General features: G+C 33.0%; 1 protein-coding gene and 1 long non-coding RNA gene across 6 annotated transcripts in view; both read left to right on the plus strand.

Annotated features, from left to right (window-relative positions):
• PCDH11X (protocadherin 11 X-linked) overlaps positions 1–19,614 on the plus strand; it is a 542,639-nt gene that overhangs the window by 503,132 nt on the left and 19,893 nt on the right. The window lies entirely within an intron of this gene.
• On the plus strand, positions 791–19,005 carry LOC116662243. The gene is made up of 3 exons (XR_004318266.1): positions 791–939; positions 7,104–7,106; positions 18,993–19,005. It is a non-coding gene; the product is annotated as an uncharacterized LOC116662243 (long non-coding RNA).

The following is a 19,614-nucleotide window of genomic DNA, read 5'->3' on the forward strand; positions in this document are numbered from 1 at the left end:
ACCATTTTAAATTCTAGTTCTCTTGCTATTTCCACCACATCTGCAATTACTTCCTCCACTGAAGTCTCGAATCCCTCCAAGTCATCCATGAGGGTTGGAATCAACTCCTTCCAAACTCCTGTTGATGTTGATGTTTTGATATCTTCCCATGAATCATGAATGTTTTTAATGGCATCTAGAATGGTACACCCTTTCTAGAAGGTTTTTCAATCTACTTTGCCCAGATCCATCAGAGAAATCACCATCTATGGAAGCTGTAGTTTTATGAAATACATTTATTAAATAATGACTTGAAAATTGAAATCACTCCTGGATCCACAGGGTGCAGAATGGATGCTGTGTTAGCAGGCATGAAAAGGATATCAATTTCACTGTCCATCTCCATCAGAACTCTTGGGTGACCAGGTACATTGGCAGTAACATTTTGAAAGAAATCTTTCTTTTCTGAAAACTAGATCTCCACAGTGGGCTTAAAATATTCAGTAAAACATATTGTAAACAGATGTGCTGTCATCCAGGCTTTGCCGTGCTATTTATGGAGCACAGGCAGAGTAAGTGTAGCGTAATTCTTAAGCTCCTGGGATTTTCAGAAAGGTAAATGAGCATTGGCTTCAACTTAAAGTCACCAGCTGCTTTATCCTCTAAGAAGAGAGTCAGCCTGTCCTTTGAAACTTTGAAGCCAGTTATTGACTTCTCCTATTTAGCTATGAAAGTCCTAGATGGCATCTTCTTCCCATATGAGGCTGTTTCATTTATATTGAAGTCTGATATTTAGTGTAGCCACCTCCTTTAATGATCTCATCTTGATCTTCTGGAGAACTTGCTGCAGCTTCTACATCAGCACTTGCTGCTTCACCTTGCACTTTTGTATTATGGAGACAGCTTCTTTCCTCAAACCTCATGAACCAATCTCTGCTCGCTTCAAACTTTTCTTCTGCAGTTTCCTTAGCTCTCTCAGACTTCATAAAATTTACAAGAGTTAGGGCCTTGCTCTAGATTCGTTTAAAGGAATGTTGTGATTGATTTGATCTTCTATCCAGACCACTAAAATTTTCTCAATATCAGCAATAAGCCTGTTTTGCTTCCTTGTCATTAGTGTGTTCACAGAGTAGCACTTTTAATTTTCCTTAAAAACTTTTCCTTTGTATTTCTCTTGCATTGGCTAACTTTTCACACAAGAGGACTAGGTTTTGGCATATCTTGGCTTTCACATGCCTTTCTTACTAAGCTTAATCATTTTCAGCTTTTGATGTAAAGAGAGAGACCTGTGACTCTTTCTTTCACTTAAATACTTGAAGACTTTTGTAGAGTTATTAGTTTGCCGAATTTCAGTATTACTGTGTCTCAGGGAATAGGGAGGCTCAAGGAGAGGGAGACAGATGGGGGAATGGCTGGTCGGTATAGCAGTCAGAACACACACAACATTTATCCAATATTTATTGATTAAGTGTGTTGTATTGTATAGGCATGATTTGCAGCACCCCAAAACAATTACAATAGTAACATCAAAGACCACTGATCACAAATCACTGTAAGAAGTATAATAATAATGAAAAAGTCTGAAATATTGTGAGGATTAACAAAATGTCACACAGAGACAGGAAGTGAGCAAATGCTGTTGGAAAAATGGTGCCAGTAGACTTGCCTTTGCTCTATGCAGGATTGCCACAAACCTGCAATTTGAAAAAAATGCAATATTTGCCAAGGGCAATGAAGTACAATAAAATAAGGTGTGTCTGGATTCTATATTTCATTGTTTAACTAATAGGACTATTAGCACCTTTCAAAATGTCCATGAATTTTAATAAAATTAAAATTAAAAATAACATTTTCATAAGTTTTTTTTTCTTAAGAGCTCATAATAAGAGCCAAAATTTTGCGTCTTAACACACGTTTCTTAAAAAATTAATCTGTGAGAAAATCATTTGAAACCAATTTTTACATGGGATACAAAACAGTCTCCTTTGAGATGAAGGAATACAATGTTATTTTCTGTGAATATATGCAAAATAATATCAACAAATGGAATTCTTTTACCATTAAAAAAAGATGGTCATTTATTTTCTGGTAACTACTATTCTCTGTGAAAAACCTAAAGCCCCTCAAGTGGCAGAAATCTACAAAGTCCAATGCAGTTGTAATAAAAAGAATATAGGATCTTCTTTAAAAATGCAATAAAGAAAATATCATTTTACTCTCCAGAGAGCCATCTTTCTAGATACTCTATGGTACAGCAGAAAAATGAAGTGTTTCAACCAATTCTGTTATTAATGATCCTGAACAGGATTATTCATCATAAGAGATCAAAATTCCTCAGCATGTCATTTCATCTTTCAAAAAAAGTATTCTTTAAGTCTGGATTATAAAGCCACACACTTCCTTTTTTTTTTTTCATTTAGAATATGAGAAACTAGTGGGAGTATCTGTTTTCCACAGGTACTTAAAAGAGTTGTTTCTTTTTTTAAAAAAATTCTAACATCATTACTCAGTTTAATGTTTCCTGATTATCAGGACATTGCAGTTCTAGATCATACAATATGAATTATAGAACTTAAAAATGTTGGCCTTTGTAATGGAAAAGAAACTGGAAATATATATATGTATGTGTATGTATAACTAAATCACTTTGCTGTACATCTGAAACTAACATTGTGTATCGACTGCACTTCAATAAAAAAATAAGAATTTTTTTTAAAAGACTTAAAAAATGGCCCTTAACTTTTAAAACTTTGTTTTTAAAAAATGCCATGATTCCCTCTAGACACATGTAAATTATTTAAATACTGCTGGAAGGTAAATATTATATAAAATTGAGTTTTATACTGGTAAGATGATTTACAGTTATCAACACAGCATTAAATAGTTATTCAAATCAACATTTTTTTTCCAACCTATTCCAAAAGTATAGATATGTCAAGAATATACATTGTAATAGACTTTGTTTTCAATCCTTAATTTCTCAATAATCCCTACTAATCAGAAAGTAGAGTGGAATCTCTAGCTAATTCATTTTTTTAAAACTTTCTAAGTAGGCTAGAAGCTGTCATATGAATTCATGAGATAAGAATCAGAGTCATTTTGAAAAAAAAATGTTTGGCCATAATATAAACCTTAGAACAGGATATTGTATACTCAGATCATCTAAGGAAGTCATCAAAAGCCAGTGTTATTTTCCAAATATGTAAAAGATATATAAGAACATAGATATCCAAGATTAAAAAAAAGAAACCTTGTAAATAGCATAGATTCAACTTTCAGTAGATAATTGAAAGAAGGAAAGAGGGAAGGAAAAGAAGGAGAAAATTTTAAAAGCAACAACCTCTCACAATTTCATTTCCCTCTTGGATAAAACTGGTAGGTTTAGGGGGTCAGCATAGATAGCTGTTAAACATCTCATCACTATGGCCTCCATAAGTAATTAGAATAAAACCCTGAGTTTCAGGTAGGTACAATTTCATTATTGAATTTTCTTTTTAGGGCATGATTCCACATATTTCACATTTTCCCAAAAACTAGTTAAGTAGAATAGCAAAATGCCTTAATAGATGTATTGTTTTAGGATGTTAGCTTTTTCCCTAGCTGCGTAAGTTACCTTTGGAGAAAATATAAGTATATTCTCTTCCCAAAATAGGTTTTAGGAAGCATATAGGCTTGGAGAAGAGGTAAGAAAATGATTGACCATGTTTAACAAAGAGTACAGTAGAATACTTTGTCCTTGATTTATTTTCTTTGAATAGTGGGACTAGAAAAGCTATTGAAGCTATGTTAGATTTAATTAGCCAAGGAAGTACACTGAGAATTCAACACAAGGCGATTTTGCTTTGCTTTGGTTTTTTTTGTTTGTTTGTTTTTGCTTTTGTTGTATTTTATCTTGTCTTACCCTCTTTGTTCTTGTCATATGTGAACAGTTACCATTGGAGACATCTTAACATTTAAACCCATCATATGAGTTTATTTTCGTTCAGAGGGTTGGACACATTTAGTGAAAATAATTAGATTTTCTTAGACTCATCTTAATTAAAGTCTTAATGTAATCAAAGCTTTCCTGCACATCAAGTTCTAGAAATATCTTTAATGAAGAAAATGTGTTGGTGTGAATTAATAATGGAAGCAGTTTTTTAAAGTAAGGAGAATTTGTAGAAATGAACATTTTAGAATCAATTTAGATGATGCATCTATCCTGATGGCCCAGACTACTGCATTTTATATATCCAGACTCATATCCCTCAAGACCCAGGAGGAGTATACTGGCACCTAGATCTTCCTACTACCTGCACCCATGGCCCATGACTCCTAGAAGTAGTTAGAAACATTAGTGAATAGGATAGCATTTTTAATAGTATAGTTGGGGAGATCCTGTTGTCTCAAAGCATGCTTCCATGGGGTGACCTGGACTAAACAGGCCATTACACCTTTTGATATACTTCATGGGAGAGGGTGGAGAGAGAAGTCATAATGATAAGCGTGTGAGTTTTGTGAGTATTATAACCACCAATGGAGTTTATGAGGATTTACTTTAGCATATACTCAATTTTTGCCAGAGCAATTTATAATTTAGAGGGTTTATTTGTTTCAAAGATGAGTGATATCTTACCACATAGGAAATACTTACTCTACCAGATAAGGAGATCTGTAAAATTGCAATTTTTAGACTCACTGACTTTAAGAGTTAAATTCTTGACTTGATAATTAATCCACTGAGATGTTCTCATGTGTATATATTTAAATAAGGCTCTTGCCCATAATGTGATGGAAAAATCAGTAGTATGAGTTTAGGGGCATGATCCGACCGCATCTCAGACATTTTAGTTTAAGAAGATAAAATTATGGTCATACCTGAGGCCTTTGGTTTGAAGGTAACATTTTCCCTGTTATCTCTTTCTCCAAAATTATATGCTGGGGAGTAGAAGCATTATTATCACTTGCCTTCAGGGACAGTTGATATGGATCTGCTCCTTTTATTTTAAAAGTATGTAACAGATAATGAAATGCTGAATATCCAGTTAAGGTATTAGGTGGTGGGCTGAGCCTTACACAATTTTAGAGTCTTTTCTCCTCTTTCAAAAAAATGACAGAGGGGAGGGTATGGTTCAGTGGTAGAGTGCGTGCTTAGCATGCATGAGGTCCTGGGTTACATTAGGACCAAAATAAGATAATGCCAATTCTCCATTTTCCTCTCTTACAAATCACAGATGCAATTTCAATCTAAAGTAAGTTACTATACAGTAAAAATCCATTGTTCAGTGGAGAAGAGACGCCACATTTAAGAACTATGTAAAACTATATGGATGTCTGATGAAATTTTGTATTTCCTTGCAATATTTCAAGCCATACAGTTATTTCATCACTACCCTCCATTTACACAAGAATATTGCTTTTCACTTTAAAAAAGAAAAAGGGATAAAGGGAAGTGGCCTTTAGTTTTATTTTCCTTAATATTGGATCTATGGCTTCCGGAGCACAGAGATTCCATATCTCTAATCAGCATTTAATTAGTATGTTACAAGGACATGCTGATCGAATTGCAAAAATTGATCTGCTGCTCTCTTTTCTGCCTCTTCACAATTCACCTCAGCACAGTGTCTTATTGTCTTTCTTGGAACACTAACATCGCTCACTGCTGGGGTGGGGGGACAACAATTTTCCTCCTCAGGGTGGGCATATTTATTGCACCTTTAGGAAAACCCAGCCAAAAAGAACTAGCTTCTAGATAGTTCTATTAGAAAGCACTATTCCCATCAGAAATTTGACATACATCCCCATTAGGAAGTGTTAACTCTGTCTGTGAATTAGAATAGCATCATGATGATTTGGCGAGAACATTAAAATTTAATGGTTGATTTCTCTGTTAGTTTCTCACTGTCAAGATTCCTTGATAAACTACTTAGAAAATGACATACAAGGTGAGAGATTAGTGATAAAAGGAATTGGTTATAAAATAAAATATAGTGAAATAACAACAGATCTTTTTTTTAACTTTGCTTAAGGCAGTATTTGTTATTTGGAAAAATGCTATTTAAATGCAGATTCTGCTTCCCACTTAGGGTTTCTACAGGAAGATGAGGTTGTAATCTCAAGAAGAAATGTGAATATAAGCCTCTCTTTCTCTCTCTCTCTTCCTCCCTCCTTTCCTCCATTTGTCCCTCCCTCCTCACTTTAACATTCAGAATGCTGCTAGTTATTTACCTTATGTTATCATGAGGATTGACATTGACATTTAGTGTTGTTTTCCCTGTCGAGTCTTTTAGAAGATACACACTTACCTTGATTAAAAAAAAAAAAAAAGGTAGCTGGTCATTTTTATTCTAATGAGCTTTTTCTTGGTATTAAATTGATTCTTTCACCGCTACATAGTTATATCAATTCCACCTGTAAATAAGAAAAATTACACTGGATTTTGCAAAAAATATTTGATTTCATCACCATTGTATAGATAGTAAACTCTTTGCAAGAATTTTAGCATCATTTAAAATGTCATTTGGTAGTATAGAAATTACATTAAAACTCAAGTCTATTTGTATCAAGTGCCAATGACTTCAGTATATGTAAGTATGTGTGATTAACAACAAAAGCCTTTGTTTAAAAAAGGTCTGGATTCCTCCTCCCTGCACAACTGAAGTTTAAATTATGTATCACTATCTATAAAGTAACCTTAAAGAGCTCAGTTCCTTCCTGTACTTTCATTTATTTTTTATTCCTTTATCTAGCCTCTGACATCTTATCACCAGTGTTCACAATGACACTTGCTGATCTTGTCAAACCTGTGATAATTTGATGAGCATCTCCAAATTAATTTCTCTTAAAGCTGGTGCCTTCTGAAATGTGAACCAAAACTAATACTGCAATGTCAAGTTTTGCTTTCAGCCATCTTTCCCTTATCTCTCAGAATGCTATCAGAAGTAGTCCCCTTAAAAGATGACAGAGCTAACACCAAATGACATAAATTCTATTTGAAATGTTTGTTCATAAAATCACAGGGAAAAAAAGTAAATATTTTCTCAGTGTGCTGTTTGACCTATTATTAGAGAATGTTGCAAGCATTACCGCAGTTATTAAAATTATATTAAGTGAAGCAACAGTCAAAAAAGAAACCGAAAGGTCAGTCTGTCTTAAGAAATGTCTAATCTATATCCTTAATGTGTGGAAAGAGAGTGTAATTTGCATTTATTAAAATCAGATTTAAACTGTACCACTCAATATTTTATTTATTTATTGAAATATAGTTGATGTACAATATTAAATTAGTTTTGGCTGTACTACAGAGTGCTTCACATTTGCATATATTATGAAATGATCAACTCCATAGGTCTAGTAACCATCTGTCCCCAAACAAAGTTGTTACCATATTATTGACCATATAACTTATGCTATATATTTTATTCCCATGACTAATTTATTTTGTAATTGGAAGTTTGTACCTCTGAATCTTCTTTGCTTATTTCAACTTCCACCCCCTTATCCTCTTGTAACTACCCATTTGTTCTCTGTATCTATGAGCTGGTTTTTGTTTTGCTTGTTTTGTTTTTTAGATTCCTTATACAAGTAAGATCATACAGTATTTGTCTTTCTCTGTTTGACTCATTTCACTTAGCATAATACCATCTAGATAGGTCCATATTTTCTCAGATGGCAAGATTTTGCTTTTTTATGGCTGAGTAATATTCCATTACACACATGCACACACATATATATAATCACATCTTCTTTATCCATTCATCTGTGGATGGACACTTAGGTTGCTTTCATATCTTGGCTATTATAAATATATGCTACAATTAACACTGGTGTGCATATATCTTTTTGAATTAGTGTTTTTGTTTTCTGTGGGTAAATACCCAAGAGTGAAATTGCTGAATCATATGGTAGTTCTATTTTTAATTCTTTGTGGAACTTCCATACTGTTTTCCAGTATGAGACACTGTATCAATTTGCATTCTTTCCAAAAGTGCAGCAGGGTCCCCTTTTCTCCACATCCTGGCCTACGCTTGTTATTTGTTGTCTTTTTGATGATAGCCATTCTGACAGGTATGAGTTGGTATCTCGTTGTGGGTTTAATTTGCATTTCCCTGATGATTAGTGATGTTGAGCATCTTTTCATTTCTCTGTTGGTCATCTGTATGTCTTCTTTGGAAAAAATGTCTATTCAGGTCCTCTGCCAATTTTTTAGTAGAATTGTTTTTCTGACATTGAATTGTATGGGTTATTTGTATGTTTTAGATATTGAACCCTTATCAGATATATCATTTGCAAATATTTTCTCCCATTCAGTAGCTGCCTTTTTGTTTACCACTCAGGATTTTAAAACATGCACCAGATACATCTGACAACAATTGAACTAGATACAATAAAAATTTTTGGAACTCATATATTCTGACAAAGTACAGAGATATAGAGGTCCAAAATTCTGCCTTCATTACATTATGGGGAATACTAAGCTGTAATCACCAAGTCTCACAGTAATGTTCAGTTCGGAAATTACATATTTGTAATTTGACTTTGCTTTCCTAATTTAAATTTTAATTTGATATATTATATTGCCTGATCTTAGAGCAATAATTTACAGTTTATAAAGACTTTCATATACATTATTTATTTCATTTTGAACATGAAGTGGTTTTTCATCTCATTTTATTTGCTTCTTATTTAGACAGTATTGTGACTTGGGGTCAATGGAAGGAAACACTATTCAATCTGAAATTAAGTATCTCTGTCCAGGGCTTATATTGACCTTCAACCCAGTTTCTTAATGTATGCAAATGAGTTCTGGAATAATAGATAAAATGAGAAGCTATGGAAATTGAGGAAATATTTTCAAATTTGTGATATCTGAATTTAGGTTCTTTAAGTTCCCATATAAAATACTTAAGAAAAAATGTATTTCTCACACTGAGTAGCACCTGTTTTCTGTGATTTATCTGAACCCAACTTTAGTGATTTATTTAATCTTTCCCTGATATTCTTTTTATGATGGCAGGAGAGAATAAAGAACATCTATGCTTTTGAATAAATAAAACAAAATCATCTCACTGAAATATCACTAAAGAGACCCAAGGATACTACTAATAGTACTACATATAATTTTTTAAAGAATTAAATGTACTATTAAATAAAATGTTGATATTTTTCCTGTTGTAATGCAACAAACATTTTTTGAATATCTAGATTTTTTTCTGTCTTAGTTACAAAGAAGAGGCACAAACAGAAATTTATGCATTTCTGGAATTCTAGATAAACCTCTACAACAACCTTTTACATTACTCAGAATTTAAACTATGGATGGGTTGCAGAAGTGACAGAGAGTAAATTATAGGAGTTTGATAAATTCAATATCTCAATCTATCATTACTAGAAAGATTTCCTTCTTGATTCAGAGTCAATTTTATCCCAGTGTGATGAGCACTAAGTCTTCACTGTTAGATAAACAAGGAACAGTCTTGGAATCATACAACAATCTATGTTAGAAGTAGAACATATTTTAATAATCAGCTATCCTGATTCTTCTTGGCATTTTCCACCAATGTGCCCCCAACAGCAGAGGAGAGCGAACTCGTCTGTCTGATGACTTGGGAGTGTCTCAGAACATAATATTCTTTTTAAGTATTATGTTTTAAGTGTTAAAACTCAATAACATTTTTGTATATGTATTTTATTGAAGTATAGTCAGTTTGCCATGTTGTGTCAATTTCTGGTGTACAGCACAATGCTTCAGTGATACATGAACATACATATATTCCTTTTCATGTTCTTTTTCACCATAAGTTACTATTAGATATCAAATATAGTTCCCTGTGCTATACAGCATGAACTTGTTGGAAACTCAGTAACATTTTGCATTCTATTCCTCAATGTTTTTTACATACTATGAAAAATAGAAAACATTGTTCATGACATATGATTTTATTTATGCCATTGTTCTTAAATTAAAATCAGCTAAAGTCCTGGCATTATTTACATCTAAATACTCAACTTGAAAATAAGTCAGACAGGGAAGGGCAAATATCATGTTATTTCACTTACATGTGGAAAGTAAAAGGCAAAACAAACAAATATAACAAAACAGAAACAGACTTATAGATACAGAGAACAAACTGGTGGTTACCAGAGGGGAGGGGGGTGGGGAAGATGAGTGAAACTGGTGAGGGAGATTAAGAGGTACAAACTTCCATTTATAAAATAAAGAAGTTACAGGGTTATAATGTACAGCATCAGGAATATAGTCAATAGTATTGCAGTAACTTTGCATGGTGACAGGTGGCAACTAGACCTACTGTGGTGATATTTTGTACTGTATAAAAATTTTGAATCAGTATGTTGTACACTTCAAACTAATATAATATTGAAAGTCAGTACTTACATAAATAAATATATACTCAAATTTAGCCTGGCACTCAAGGTGCTCTAGTATCCGGGCTTAGCCTACTTAAAAAAAAAATAAACCATTAAAATCAGAAGAGACTATATCAATTACATAGTTCAAAGATGTGTATCCAGCTATCACCCCTTCAATAATCTTCCATTTCAGATAAACTGGCTATTTTTTATCTTAAAATGAAGTGGGAAGAAAGGGGGCAGGGCACAACCACTGAAGGAAGTACTCAGCAACTAAGGACAGGAGGAACTGGTGAGAACCAAGATGGTGGAAGATTCAACTTCCATTAGACCCTGAGCTTCCTGGAACACCCACAGGTGCCATGACAGTTCCCAGGCTGACCATAAAAGGTCAAAAAATAGGCGGGAGGGTAGGGTGTTTCCTGGAAATCCTTGCCTCTTCCCCAAAGTAGTTGGAATAATCCTCCTACTTATTAGCACATGAAATTATCCCATAAAACCTAACAACTCTACACCTCATGGTCACTCTCTTTCTTGCCTTTTGAGATGGCCTGCACTCTGTCTATGGAGTGTGTATCTACTTTTACTTTAAACTAAATATGTCCACACCTCTTGGTCTCTCTCCGTCTGAGCTTTCTGAGATGGCCCACATTCTGCCTATGGAGTGTGTATCTCCTAAGCCGTTTTCCCTGCTGAGTGAGATGGACTGCACTCTGTCTATGGAGTGTGTATCTCTCTAAATAAACTTGCTTTCACTTTACTATGCCTCACTCTTGAATTCTTTCCTGTGTGAGGCAAGAACCTATTCTCCCACAACAAAAGTACTTCTCTGCTCCTAATTTTTCAATTTAATGTCACTTCTCTGCTCTTAATTTTTCAACATTCCTTAATGCCTACAAGAAATGACTGAAATACCTTCATGTATCTTATAATCTGTCCCCTGCATTCTATCCAAGTCATCTCTTCCTGTCTCTTCCTGTGTGTCCTTTTCTCCTCCAACTATAAACTATGAATGGTCCTACAAAGGACCCTTACTTTCCTGCCTGTGTGCCAGCCCTTCCCACTGCCAATATTCCACTTTCCACCAAACTTTCCATACTGTATTAGACCTTCTTTTGTTCCCTTAATCCTCAAAAATACCTCAGTTCTTGAAGTAGCACCTTCTAATGTAATAATGTGTTTACATACTTGAGTTCTCCATTAGAATGTCAGGGTCTTAATAGCAGGGTTCTTGTGACATTTATTTTTGTCTCTGAAGTGCTTAGCACAGTATCTGACACAAGATAGGAGCCTTGTAATTTTTGAAAAGCCATGTTAAATAATACTAATATCAGAAAGGAACTTACAGAGTGTTTAGTTCTACATTTGCATTTTTTTTTAAACTTTTTTTAGGAGGGGGAGAGGTAATTGGGTTGGTTTGTTTGTTTGTTTTAGTGGAGGTACTGGGGATTGAACCCAGGACCTCTTGCATGCTAGGCATGCACCCTACCACTGAGCTATACCTTCCCCCTACATTTGCATTTTTAAAGAAAGGAAAATGGTGGCCCAATCAGCAGAAAGGATTTGCCAAGTTGATAAGATGGGGGCTTTGCTTGGGGTGGAAGGGATTCTTTAACTCAAGTATAAAATCTAAAAGGTGGAATAAATATTTGACCTTTAGCATCTGTCTCAGATACTTATATAGGATCTATCATGATGGTATTTAGGCAACCAGATAAAAACACTAGGTTTATGATGGGGAGAAAATTATTTTTTAAATTCACCTATTTCCCAACTGACTTAAAATTTTAGCAGAAAAATGCCTAATATTTTCCTGTATATGATAGTACTATGATTTTGATATAACCCAAAAAATATGAATTGTACAGATTAGAGACTTCAATAGAATATTTTAAAATTCATTGTAGGCAGTACTTGAGGTTTGGAGAAGTCTGAGGTCTTAAACTAAAAGCACTACTGCATTTCCATAGTCATAATGTCCCTTACAAAATTGCAGCTCACTCTTTGCATAGCATTTACCTTACCATAGCTTTTAATCAATTTTAGCAAGGTTCTGTCCTTGTCATAGTTAAAATAATTGTTGATAAGAAGTCTTAATTTATAAGCTATTGCATTAGAGGTGTCTAGACAGTCCCTTTGCCTAAATACATATGTGTTTCCCAGGTGACTCAATATTTGAATATACATCATTCAAAATATCACACTTTAATCTTGGCATTGCCCTTTCTCCGAACACGCTTCTGTCAAAACATTCATTATATCTTTTCTTATCCACCCATTTTCCTATGAGCTCTATGTTCTGTTCCCCCGACATTTTGTAGAAAATAAATCAATTTGCTGAATGAAGAGATGAATGAATCATCTTTTAAAAATGCACATGCTCTTAGAAGAGTTGATACTGTTACTAACACCATAATATGAAAGAATATATCAAATATTTTCCAAACTATCTATAGAGTTCATGGGGAAGGGGCTAGTAAAGGGTAAATTAGACCAGAGCTTAAGTACCTGAAGTACTATATAGAAGCATGAAAATGAATTAAGGCCATACACCATTGCACTCAACTCATGAGTAACTTGGCATGTTTTACTGGACTCAGATGAGATAAATCACTTTTAAAGTATCAGAAAGCATACTGACACTTATGAGAAAAGTATTATTTTAGAGTGTATGTAGAAAAGATGAGAACCAATTTGAGATGATTAACTTCCTATCAAAACATGTTTGCCATTCTGTAGAGCTGTGTTTTATTTGTACTTGTTTTACTGATTAAAGAATTACAGATAGCTTCAGGAGAAGTTGGTGGTATCTCAACTTGATTAATAGTTCTTGATTAGTTAGTCACATATACTTTTTAGTTAATTGCCATGTCAAATAACAGTCAAATATAATTATCCCTGCTACATTTTTAAGGATAAATTTTTAAGAAATTATGAATCATATAATTAAATTTTTATTAAAATATTGCTTATGTGAACACATTATAATTTAATGTTTAAGGTAGCAACTAAAATATAAATTGGACAATCTTTGCCAGATAGATTTTTCCATTCAGTATGTAGTTTATTTTACTTGTCATTAATTCAAAGTAATCAGCAGGCACTTGGAGATGTGTGTGAAGACATTTGGATATTTTGCAAATAATTCAGAGGACTTGCATGAAAAAAATGTCCAAAAAATGTCTGAAAATTATACTCATACTTATTGCGATGAGTGCTTTGGAAAATCTATGGGAAAGGATTATTTGCAGGATTAAGAAAAAAGAATTGAAATACTGCATTATGTGATCTATGTTCCTGATTGTTTATGACTAATAAATATTGCTGTTTGTTAAATGTGCCATTTTAAAAATACAAATATACGTTTAGCTCATATTAACCAAAAATAGATCTACATTTTGGATATACTAGAGATCTCTGAAAAAGTTATTCTGGGTGAAAGTTATCTTGCACACAATGTCTATATCCAAATGATATGAACAGAAAATGTTCAGTCAAAAAAACGAGCTTTTTCTTGTTGTTTTGGTCTAAATATTACTAAGTAATCAGCTATACAAAATCCAAACTAATCTGCCACGCTATATTCACTCACTGCATTTATCTGAACTCCAGGAGATAGAAGAAAGTAGAATATGGAATTATTTACTATGTTTTTATGTTATTTAAGCATTAAATGGTGAAGTGAAATATACCTGAGACTGTGCAAAGGCCAAATATTAATATAAAAGCATGACAAATGAACTGGTTCTATTAAAATTTCATTTTAAAAAATGAGATAACTTGACCTCCTCTCGAATTGTAATTAATGTCGAAAGAAATGGAAAATACAATTACAAACAAATATTGAGTTATTTAAACAAACAGATGTATACACATCTCTTTAAGCATATTTAGATGAATTAAATCCAAACTTAGAAATACAGACACTGAAGAACAACCTGAATTAATATTTTCTACACTTTAAAATATACATTGTTACCCAGAGGAATATGGTAAAACTAATGCTTGATTACACTTTATTTGCTCCCTCCAAAATGTGCCTACTTTTCAACTACATAAAAATTTAAAACAAGTACTTTCACCTCATTGTTGCATATTTTAAAAGTAAATATTTTAATGTAATTGAGCATTTAACTTCCATTTAACCTTAACTAGTCCCTTTTTAAAAGCATTTAAAAATATTTTCAACTGTTTTTGAATTCTTGTACCCCAGTGATATTGATTTCTTTATGTTTCTCAAAGTGCTCTGTATTTTGTAGATTTCAATGATGTTTTGAAGGTTGTTGGAATTACTCTAACATATCCTAAAGCCAGACTTGGAAATCAACATTCACCAGGGCTAAGAAATATCCATGAGGAATAATAGAGTAAACTATAGGTTGGTTCCAAGAAGAACTGTGTTTTTTATGAGTGATATATTAAAAATTTTCTCTGAAACTGTTTAAAAGCTATATTTAAACTCCCAGAATCTTTAAATAAGATTTCATCATGGCCAGCACCATTGTATTATGAATTCTGAAATGAGCATATGACCTCAAGCGCTATAATTATACAAAATATTTTATAATAAAAGTGAGAAAGGGTTAAAAAACATTCAAAGAAACCTGGCCAGTTACAAGATAGATAATATGTCTTTTAAATATGTTGCTGGCTGATTATCAATATCTATATTCCCAATCTGAAGCAAAGTAAAATTTATAACATTATCATTTTAAATGACAATATAATAAGATTATTGAAAACTTTTAGAATTGCATTTACTTTTCAGTGATTTGCATATACTTTCTCTCATGTTAAAAGATAATGAAAATAGAGTATTTAACCCTTCCCTCAGCTTTGCTGAGGGAATTTTCACTAGTTAAAATCTCTCTTCCTTGTTCATTATTGATCCTTAGTTTTAAAGGAAAGAAGTGATGAAATGTCATATAGTCCTAATACAATTCACTCAATAATCATTGGGAAGGCACTGTGCTAAAATGGAAAGAGCACAAGATTTTGAGCCTTAGGCAATGTATTTAAAAATCCTGTTTCAGTCACTTAATTAGTTGTGTGACCTTACACATTTCTATAACCTCTTCATTTTCAGTTTCCTCATCTGTTACAATAAAAAAATTACCTACTTTATAGGGTTGCAATAATAGTTAAATAAAATATCACATGAAATATAGCAGACCATGCATTTGGCACATAGTTGGTTCTTAATAAATGTTATTAACCTTTTATTGAGGGGGGTCAAACTGTATGTTGAGTATTGTATCATGCAACACACTCAAACACACATGCCTCTCTCTCTCTCTATTTTTATATATATATAATACTTAAAATTTATTTATTTTGCCCATGCATAAATACATGCTTATAAATTTGTAGAAAATACTATTCACATAAAAAACATTAAACCTTTAAAGATAAAAATCACTTGGCCATAACTACTGTTAAAATGTTGGTGTGACACTGTGATTTATTTCGATTGTTTTTTAAGTGTTAGAATATGATGGGTTTTTTGGTTTGGTTTTAAAACAATTGGATCATAAATAGTTGATGTCTTCAATTTTTTAACTTAATATTATACCATTACCTCTTCCACTGTTTTTAACTATTTTTTAAAATTTTATTTTTAGCGGCTTTATTCCACTGTATGCCCTCCATTATATTTTATATGTTTTAAATTATATTCCCTTTGAATAAATTAACACATGAAATCATATATTCATTGAAGTGTTATCACCATATATTATGCTATTTTTACATGCTCCACCATTAGTTTAACTCTAAAAGTAAGCATTTAAGTTTTGCAAAAACTGAAATGTATCAGTGAACTTAAATTTACATAGCTTGTTTTTTTAAATGATGTAGTTTAAATTTTACTACATACAATAAAAATTGAAATGCACATGTATATTCTTATGTGTATATCTTACTAGAAAAACTTAGTTAAAGGTTATCATTGCTATATTTTGCAAATACATTAATTCATATTGTATGATATACAATTATAAATGGTATATGAAGAGTGAAAAAAATGTATTGTGTAACACGAATCACTTGACTGTGTTAGTCTATTGATTAACAGCTTATACTCCCCTGAGAATGGTATTTCTGAAAATCTAAATTACTCACTGTCAGTCAAGTTACTCCTTGTAGGTCACATTATAAAACTACAATTCTTCACTGTATACAGAAGTAATTCAGTGACTTTATTGAGCATTATAACCTCATGGTTATCAGGGAGGGGAAGACTTTTAAAATGTAATCAAGTTCAATATTGGGAAATCTGCAGATTTTCATTTCATTTTTCTCCATTTTCTAATCACTTCTAAAACAGAGTACTCTAACATTACATTTTCATCTTCCAACTCTCAAACAGTCCAGTTGGTGGGAAGCTCTGTTCATAGCCATGATAAATTATTCCTTGTCAGAATCTACATCTATCTTTTCAAGTTGATCGTTTTTGATGAATATATTCTGCTAACGTGAACTTCAATGAAAGCAGTAGGCTATAATGAATTAACTATAGAATATAAATGGCCTTTTCTTGGGAAAGTAGATTAGAAAATACATAAGAGCAGAGAACAAATGATAAACAGGTAGATATTTCAGAATTCTTACAAGATATCTTTGTTTAATCTGCATGTATTCATTGAATAGTAAAGAATATCTTTGGCAAATTTTCAGAACTTATGTAAATTACCTAAATTTTTTCAAATTACTGGCAGAGTTAATTTTAAGGTTTTATAAAACCAGAACTCATCTTTACTTTTATTCCCAGGCACATATAGTGTGTGAAACACGGAATGAGTGTGATTAGCTCCCATTTACTCCCAGGACTGTCTTTCCAGAAGGAGTTTAATCAGATGCTTACAGTTTCCATTTACATATTATAAGGAGCAATATGTGGCTGCTCTGTTTAGTGTTATGGCCAGAATACACAAACCTTGTTATTATTCTGCATCAAATATTTAATGACTATTGTCTAGAGTCTCTTGGACTACAACTCAAAATCTTATGAAAAGAAAGCAATTTGTGTTCTTAATTAACTATTAGGCATTATAAATATTGTTGACTTATGAAAAGCCTTAGATATAAGAACTGTCATGATGGGTCACAACAATGATTATTCTAGAAGAAAAATGGCATTATATATGATCTGGTAGTTTCATTTGGTTTAAGCTAGGTTTTAATAGGAATCCCTACTGAGAAATTATCTGTATTCATTGAAGGCTTAAACTCTTATCCACCACTACCAACTACTCTATGTTCTAAGTGTCTCTCTATCACTAGGCTCAGCAGAAATGGAGTAATGGCAAATGTGCGATGGGACCAATGTAAATATGTTGGTTTGAAAAATATATATTTGGAAACCATGATTCAAGCAAATGAACAATGAAATAAAATTCTCAGTTAAATTGTATTTGATATGTGAAAAAAATAGCTAAATTAAGACTTCAAATTAATCTTGATTATGCAGTATAAATAAAATTTAGAGTTAATATGTAAATAAGTCTTTGAAATTCGATTTAAAAAGTCATCCTCAACATTCTAATGGAGATAAGTAGATTACTGTCCCTGTGTACCAGCAGTAGAAATAAAGCTTAAAAACTAATTCTTCTCACTGTTAGACTTCTTATTGCAAATTATAAATCAGAAATTGCAATATTCTTTGATTTTTATGAGAGCTGAGAGCAGTTTTTGGTTTGTTTTTTTTTTTAATGGAGGTACTGGGGATTGAACCCAGGACCTCATGCATGCTAAGCATGCGCTCTACCACTGACCTTAGAGCAGTCCTTAATAAGCACCTGTTGTATAACAGACCCGTGCAGCAGAGAACTATCAAGTACAGCTGATAATTGGCTGATTGTGGCTTATGTTCTAAAGTGAGGAAAAGGAAATGATAAACTGCTTGACGGTCTATATTCTGACTACCAACCTCAAGGCTGGCTGAATTTTATGAATTTATGTCTAAAACGTAGGAATGCTTTCCTTTTTTCAGCGATTTAAATAGTATTACTATTTTATGTGTATCTTAATTATGTAATCTCTTATCAACAAGTTAAAAGTAAATTAGGAAAGGAGAATGCAACTTGTCAAAAGAAAGTTTAGGAATGAAGAGAATGAATTCACATTATTTTCCATAAAGAATCAGAACACAACCTGTTATGCACTTCTGAAACATTGTATTTTAATGTGAATCCTAAAAATCATTCTACCTTTTAAATGTGAATATTAATGCTTTGTAATATAGAGATTATAGCTCATTGCATGTTGTGCTCTTTGCTCCACAAGAGCTAAGGGTAATTAGAAAAATGAGTTGGGAGTAATGAGAATAGACTTCTAGGTCTGTCTCTATTGCTAACTAGCTCTATGACTTTTGGCAGTTCACTTAACTTTGCTTTGCCTTGGTTTCCTACTCTGCAATAAGACTACATGATTTCTAAGGTATCTTCAGTTCTTTACAAAAGAAAGCAAACCATCATTCCATTTAAGGAATTGGGGTTGGAAGAAAGGGAATTGACCTTTATTGAACAATCTGTAATAAAATAAAACAACACAGAAAAAGAGTAATTATTCAGTCTCACTCCCTCCATAGTGTTGACTGAAATAAATGCACAGCCTAAAAGTTGAGAGTTTTTTTATTTGGCGGGAGGACTTGAGCCAGGACTGAGTCCTCTCAGATCGCTCTGAGGGACTGCTCCGAAGAGGTAGGGGAGGAGCTAGGATATATAGGAGCTTTATAACAAAGACCAGGTAGTTGGAACATTAAAAGATTGCTTGCTCACTGAAGAAAACCAGGCATCTCAAGTTAAAGAGTTTACTGCTTTTCTATGTATGGGAGGAAGCAAACATTTGGGATCATTGAATTCATTCCTTTGACAAGCACCTAGCCATCTAGGGCCAGTATCCTGTCCTTTCTTATTCTGAGTCCCCTCAGGGTGCACCATTGTGAGTGGCTGCAGAGGCTGGGCTGCAGGCTTGTCTTCACTGGGGGGTGGCCGGCAGGGGCTGATGACTTGATGGTTTCAGCATTCTTTGTTTACTGATACGGTTCATAGTATTTTTCGTTCACAATAGGGTCTACTAAAAATTGACATGGTCATCCTTGAGGTCTGGAAGTGTATTCATTTAACATATAGTGAACCACATGCCACATTTATGATATGATGGTGTTACAAATTTATACCACAATCCAGTTGAAAAGGAACTGAAGTTTTTATTCATGTTTGTTAAGAAGTCAAGACATTTTCATCAAAATCCTCTCAACAAATTCAGTTACATAGACAGCACCAT

The sequence above is a fragment of the Camelus ferus genome, chromosome X (genome assembly GCF_009834535.1).
Source record: "Camelus ferus isolate YT-003-E chromosome X, BCGSAC_Cfer_1.0, whole genome shotgun sequence".
Taxonomy (NCBI): domain Eukaryota; kingdom Metazoa; phylum Chordata; class Mammalia; order Artiodactyla; family Camelidae; genus Camelus; species Camelus ferus.